The sequence below is a fragment of the Gossypium hirsutum genome, chromosome A08, assembly GCF_007990345.1.
Source record: "Gossypium hirsutum isolate 1008001.06 chromosome A08, Gossypium_hirsutum_v2.1, whole genome shotgun sequence".
Taxonomy (NCBI): domain Eukaryota; kingdom Viridiplantae; phylum Streptophyta; class Magnoliopsida; order Malvales; family Malvaceae; genus Gossypium; species Gossypium hirsutum.
Genome location: NC_053431.1, coordinates 104,392,541 through 104,399,991, shown reverse-complemented (window position 1 = coordinate 104,399,991; position 7,451 = coordinate 104,392,541). Strand labels below are relative to the sequence as shown.

At 38.7% G+C, this 7,451-nt stretch overlaps 1 non-coding gene across 1 annotated transcript; it reads left to right on the top strand.

The window, feature by feature from the left end:
* Nucleotides 1–5,892: 5,892 nt before the first annotated feature.
* LOC121205911 (small nucleolar RNA R71) lies at nucleotides 5,893–5,999 on the top strand. Its single transcript, XR_005900984.1, has one exon. It is a non-coding gene; the product is annotated as a small nucleolar RNA R71 (small nucleolar RNA).
* Nucleotides 6,000–7,451: the final 1,452 nt, after the last annotated feature.

Genomic DNA, 7,451 nt, shown 5'->3' with positions numbered 1-7,451 from the left:
CCACCATTATATATTTAGATGATGCATCAATCAAAAGGTCTTTAGAGGGTTGTAACATGGCTTTGGTTAGGGGGTATGGTCACAAGCTGGAAGAGAAGGTTAGAATCAAGATTGAATTGAAAAATTACCTAACTAGAAAAATACTAAAGCTGACAAATTACATTCCTAATTAGATGATCCTGAAATTGAGCTTTTCTTCATGGTTAACATTGTTTTAAACCAAGCATTACATAATTTAATCTCAATTGCAGCAACTTCGTTCGTTCTTTTTTTTTAAGAACATAGAACTTTGCTAACTATCAAAAATAAAACATAGCTAAGCAATTTATTCAAATCAAATCTCGACAAAAATAAGGATCAAATTAATTGAGGGGATTTCAACAATAATGGGTTATGGGTTAATATTGAGGGTAAATCAATGAATGGGCTCAAGGTTGTTCACTAAGGGTTGATTATGAAGGTAAACTTTTATGGAGTGAGTGGGTTAAACCTAAGTGCCTTTATCATCTCGACATATCAAATCAATAGTGTGGTCTTGACATGCATAATCGAAGCAAGTTCTAGAATACCAAATCAATATTGGCGCATTCATAGCAACAATAAAGTGAGCATGAAAGAATTAATATATGCTCTAAATGCTCAAGATCTCACAAAAATTGTGGCTTTTTTATGTTCACCCTGTGAATTTCAACTTCAAGATAATACCTAAACTTGGAGAAATAACCTAAAAATTTTTAATTCTCAAAAATCAACTTATCATGCTTAATTCTCTAATTTCTTAAAGTTTAAACAATTAATGCATAAATGCCTATTTTTTAATTCAAGACATATCAATAAAAATCATAAATTAATCAAAATTTCATTCTAATAGTGCTATGAGTGAATCACGTTAGAATAAGACAAAATTTAGGGATTTTTTGATAATGATATAAATAAGCCCGCCCACACTTAAGATGTACATTGTCCTCAATGTACAAAGATATATTTACTAAAAAATATAGATATAAGATCATAAGATAGCGAGAGAAGTGAAATTTCCTGAATGTTAAATGGAATCCTTGAATTGGAGTCATGGAAAGTAATCAGCTAAGGCAAGGGTGAGATTGGAGGAGGATACACCGGTGGTGGTAGAGGTTGTAAGTCCACAAGTCCTACACCAAAAGAATATTATAGCTGGTGGTATCTATGGTCGTGGTTGAGCAGGGCATGGCAGTCGTGGAGGACCTTTTCTAGTGGAGTTGCAAACTCCTAAGTAATAGTGAGCTTTGGAGCTCTTTATAACTGAAATAGAATCATTAACTCTTTAGGAAATATAAAGTAGCATGATTACTCATAAAGAAATGGCCAAAAACATAAATTACATAATATAAATTTTAAAACCTAAAGATGAAATAAAAATAGTATTAAAGAGAAATAAAATGAAAAGTAATTGAAAGAGATAAATAAAGATAAAAGTAAAAATTAAAATAAAAACAATAAATAAAAGTCTTCAAAAATATTCATCGCCAGATGGTTCGCGAGGTGGGGGTGGCGATGAGATGTGAAGGTGCTGACAAATCTAACGTAATGTTGCATCAATATGATCAAAGTGCTGAAAACATTGCTGCTCGAATCGAGTGAGGCGCTCTGAGATGTCAGAGAGTGAAGTAGCCGCATGAACTGGACGATGAATGGGAAGTGGCTGAGATGGTGGATCCTCGTGAGGTGGAGGGACATCATCAGTAATGTCCTCTGGGTCCTCCTGCTCGGCTGACTGGACGAGGCAGTACTGAGGACGATCAAATCCACGTCGTCTCTCGATCATCCTCATATGGAGCATACTCGAGGTACCCTGTGGAGACATCTGACCGATGAGGGTGAGGGAGGATGCTTGCACCGCCGTGTTGAGGAGACCGAAGTATCGTGCCAAGCGAGTCACATTAGGGCCAATGGAAATGACTCCCTTCCTATGCCGCTCTGTCTGATGGCGAATGGCGAGGGCGATGAAATAAGCGAGGTCGAATACGTGCCCATGTGCCATACTCTATAAAAAATAGGTGTTGTTAGTGTTAATGATGCCGGTACTCTCTTGCCGTCCTGTCAGGGTGTGGGCTAGGATGGCGTGTAAGTATCTCAGTGATGAGGAGAGAGCCGATGCCTTGGAGCGACTAGAGTCATAAGTGGCCGAAGCAGGGACTAGAGCCTTCTCGAAATTTGAAGGAGAGTAGTGGATGTGGCGATGGAGACTGTCAAAGTCGTCGTCATCATGAACTTCTCCGTATATAGTCCTAATGCGACACCAAACTCAAACATGCTCAACTGGTGAACTAAACTGCCGAGACAGAACTGGACCGTTCCGGGATCATCGAACTATGTCATAACGACTTGGAGGTGGAAGGTCGAACGGAGTTCTAATGTGAGCTCGAGATATGTTGGCTCGACGATCTCGAAGAAAAGCCCCCATTGGTCAGTAGTTAGGAGAGCCACGTCAACGAGTTCGATCTGCTCTAGGGCAGTCCAATCAATACAACGGCCCAAACCTAGGGGTAGGGCCCATAGTATCTGGAATAGTTTCTTCTGGGGTCTCGGTGGAAATTGGAGGAATGAGTGCCGTATCTCGGTGGTAGGACCCGAGGAGGATGTTGCTCATTTTCGCTTCTCCGAGGTAGGAACCGTAATTTTTTTGCCTTTTGGGTTTGTCATGATATCTGCAAGTACGAGTTTAATCATCAAGATAATCCCCAAATCAACCAATCATCATAATAGTCTAAAATAATCACTTGCTCGTAAGATAATATGAACAAATTATGCAAGCATGTCAAAACCAAGCGGTGATACTGCCTATGGAACAATAAAGAAGCTAACTAATGAATCACTCAATAAAAGCTATTATGAATTCTATTCAAAGCAAACGGTCCTAATATCTATATAGTATATTCCTAAGTTCTATTTGAAGCAATAACACATAGTGAACCTTAAAAATGTTAAAGTAAGAATAGTAGTAGTACTAAGAATATAATCATATAGAACAGGAAATAAGGAATTTCTAAATGAACTGAGAAAGTCATCATTCATATGTAAAATTAAAGTAGTAAAATGGAGCGAAAGATGCAAGAAAGAAAATCGAGAGTGGTGGTTGGAGGAGGTGCCGTGGTGTGTGGCGGTTGGGGGAAGTGAGAGGGAAGGGGGGAAAAGAGAGAGGAAGAATGTATAGGGAAGGGAGTACAAGAGAAGGTTTTGATGTGTATGGAGGAAAAATGAGGAGAAATGGTGGATTTTGGGGTGATGATCGGAGCTTAGGTGGCGATGGCGGTGGTGGGAGCGGTGGCTAGGGTTAGGGTATTGGGGAAGGGGATGATGAATAGTGTGGGTATATATATAGATTTTGGGGCATACAACCGTGGGGCATGCCCTTGTGCCCTTATTTTATCCTATGTGTTTCGTGATTTTCAAATTTGGGCTCGTTTGGAATTCGGCCCACGCTCGTTTTCTTTGGGCGTGTTGGTTCACATGGCCATGTCGCACGGCCGTGTCCTGCTTTGTTTGCTTCTCCCACGCCCGTGTATATATGCACACGCCCGTGTTATTTTGACAACTTCGACCACGGGTGGTGGGCGCGGGTGTGTCGCACGCCCGTATTAATTTCTTAGTTTCTACCACGACTTATAGACACGGGCGTGTCGCATGCCCGTGTTGATTTGGTAGGATTGCCCACGGCTATGTCGTACGGCTCTGGCAACGTATCAAATCCCGTGTTTGGGGAAAATTTTGCTCTGTTTTCACACGGCCGTATCACATGGACGTGTTGCCGCCCGTGGTCTGAGTACAGCCTAAGGTACGCCTGTGTGCCTGGCCGTGTGGATTTTAGAAAACCTGTGTTCAAGGATAATTTAGATGTTAAAAACTTAAATTTAAAGAAATCAATACTGTTAGTGCTCGGGTTGCCTCCCGAGAAGATCTTATTTAGATTCTAAACTCGACTTACCTCTCTGTTGCATGGTTATGGTGGTGTGAGGAGTTTACATTCCTCATTCCTGCTATCAATTTTATCAAAATAAGGTTTTAGATGATTACTGTTTACCTTAAACGTGCCGAATTTGGAGTGGGTTACCTCAACTGTACCGTATGGAAAAATATTAAGTACCGTAAAAGGGATTGCTCCATTAGGTTCAGAAGTGGTGATACGAGGGTCTGCTGCGTCTAGTAGTACTTTGTCTACAACCTTAAGTTGATTTGGTGAAATGTTGAGTCCATCATGGCGTGGTTTTGGTTTATCGTGTGAGTTCGATTTTTGTGTCTCGATCTGAAGTCTTCATTCTTCATAGATGGGTCCTTTTTTGTTTCTTGAACATGGCTTATGTATGCTCTTCGAACGTGTTTGCTGTAAAGAAGGTTGCACCACATGATCAGTATTAGTATCTTGATTTATACAACAGCCCTCAATATTTGATGTGTTACTCAAATTACGAGCTTGAAGAGTGATTGTTTCATGACCCACACGAAGTGGAGTTCACCTGTACCAACATCAATAATAGTTCTAGCAGTTGCTAAAAAGGGCCTTCCTAAAATTAAAGGCATGTCACTATCCTCTTCTGTGTCTAGAATAACAAAATCAATTGGGAATATAAATTTGTCAATTTTAACAAGTACATCTTCAATAATACCCCTAGGAAATCTGATTGTTTTATGTACCAATTGAATGCTCATCCTAGTTTGTTTGGATTTCCCAAGACCTAGTTGTTTAAACATTTTATAGGGCATGACATTAATAATAGCCCCTAAATCAGTCAAAGCATCGTTAACGTTTAAACTACCAATTAAACTAGGAATCGTAAAACTCTCTGGATCTTTCAACTCGTTCGATAGCTTATTCTGTAGAATGGCTGAGCAAACAACATTCAACTCTACATGTGACGCCTTATCCAACTTCCGCTTATTTGCTAGACGCTCCTTTAAAGATTTAACTGCATTCGGCATCTGAGAAAGAGCTTTAATAAACGGCGAGTTAATATGTAATTTCTTTAGTAATTTAAGGAAGTTACCAACTTGTTCGTCCGTGTGGTCTTTCCTTGTCGCACTAGGATATGGCACGCGAGGTTTGTACTCTTTACTTACCGATTTTCGCTTACTGTGGTCCACCTCACCTTTACCTTTACTTACCATAATTCCTTGCCTCGGTTCTGGTTCAGGTTCAACTAACCTTTCTTCATCTTAAATGGTAATCACATTAAGCCGTTCCATTGGGTTAGATTCAGTATTACTTGGCAAGTTACCTTGTGGTCATTCGAAAATCAGTTTGGCAAGCTGACCTATTTGAGTTTCGAGCCTTTGGAATGATGCTTATTGATTCTTAAGTGCTGTCTCAGTATTCTAAAAATGAGTTTCTGATACCGAGATAAATTTTGTTAGCATCTCTTCAAGGTTCGGCTTCTTTTCCTGCTAGTAGGGTGGTTGTTGAAAACCAGGGGGATGTTGTGGCCATTGTTTTCGGCTTCTTTTACTGTACGGGTTATTTTGAGGTCTATAATTATTGTTACTCATATATTGAACTTGTTCCTCCTTGGTGCCAGGGTTGAAGGGTGGAAAATCTGGGTTGTGCATTCCTCCATTTGAAGCACACCTCATCACTGGATGTACCTGAAGAGAACCATATAAATCATCAATCTTTTTATTTAAAAGTTCTACATGGTTTGATAGCATAGTGACCGCATCAAGGTTGAAAACACCAGCTGCTTTTGTCGGCTTTTTCTCATGACTTGCCACTGATAGTTATTCAGTGACATTTCTTTAATAAATTCATAAGCCTCTTCCGGTGTTTTGTTGTTTAAAGTTCTACCGGCGGCTGCGTCGATGAGTTGTCTTGTTGAGGGGTTCATACCATTGTAAAAAGTCTAAACCTCCAGCCATAGAGATAGCCCATGGTGAGAGAATCTTTTTAATAGGTCCTAGTATCTCTCCCATGCATCATAGAGTGTTTCTAAATCCATCTACACAAAAGAAGAAATATCATTCCTTAATTTAGCCATTTTAGCTTGCGGAAAGTATTTAAGCAAAAAATTTTCGGTCATTTGTTCCCAAGTGGTGATCGATCCTCATGGTAACGAGTTCAACCACTGTGTAGCCTTATTCCTCAATGAAAAGGGAAATAACCGAAGACGAATGACATTTTCAAAAATGTCATTGCTCTTAAAGGTGTCGCAGAATTCTAGGAAATTTTCCAAAAGAGTGTTTGGATCCTCGTTCTGCAAACAATCAAACTAAACAAACTGTTGTATCATTTGAATCATGTTAGGTTTTAGTTCAAAATTATTTGCAGCAATAGCAGGTCTAACTATACTCGATTCAGCTCCTGTTAAACTAGGTTTAGCATAATCATACATAGTACGAGGAGCAGGATCTTGATTTACTGGGTTCGCAACAGCCACAGGAGGTAGCAGATTATTATGATTATCAGCCATCTCCTCGGTTGTGGTTTGAATATCGTCCTCTTGCCCTTCCTCTATGTATTGTAGACTTCGCCTTATCTCTCTTCGGTTTCTACGAGCTGTGCTTTCGATCTCACTATAAAAAAGTAGAGGTCCTAACGGGTTTCTTCTAGTCATAAACTATAAAAACCTGCCAGAAGTAAATAAAAGAAAATTTTAATAATTTAAGAAAAAATAAATTTAAATTGCAATAAAAATAAATGGCTAAAGTAATAAGTAAGTGTTCCTAAACTTGGTGCGCGTGATAAGTTTTATATTTATGATTGATCGTACTTGAAAACTAACTATTATCACGATAAAGGCAAGTGCACCTATCGAACAGTAGTATAGCTTATAGCAAGACCGGAATGTCAAACCCACAGGAACTAAAAGTACTAGTATTAACCTTCTTTTTTTATCTAGCCTAAAAATAAAAGGATTTGTTTTATCTAAACTAATTAACTAAACTAAGAATGCAGAGGAAGTAAATTGGGGAAATACTTTCGGGAAAACTGATTGATTTAGACAATACCCAAGGGAAAATCCACCTAGACTTCACTTGTTATTTGACTTTGAATTAGATGATTTATTCATTTGACTCGATTCGTAGAAATCCCTAATTTATATTATTATCTCTCTTGAGACTAACAACGTCTAGCCCTAGGTTGATTAATTGAAATCTCTTTATAATTAAAACCCCTAGTGTTGCATTAACTCGATCTATGAATTCCCTTATTAGGTTTGACCCTAATCCGGCAGATTTATGTTGCCCTATGTCTAGGGGTGCAATCAAATCCGCTTAATTATGATAGATCTACTTTTATACAGGGACTTTTGCTCCTCTGAATAAGCACATCAATACTTGAATCAAAATCCTGGAATATTAAAGTAAGAATTAAGAACACATAATTAAGAACAAATCAAGTATTTATCATATAATTCAGAAAATAATAACAAGATCCGTCTTAGGTTTCATCCCCCTTAGGTATTTAAGGGATTTAGTTCATA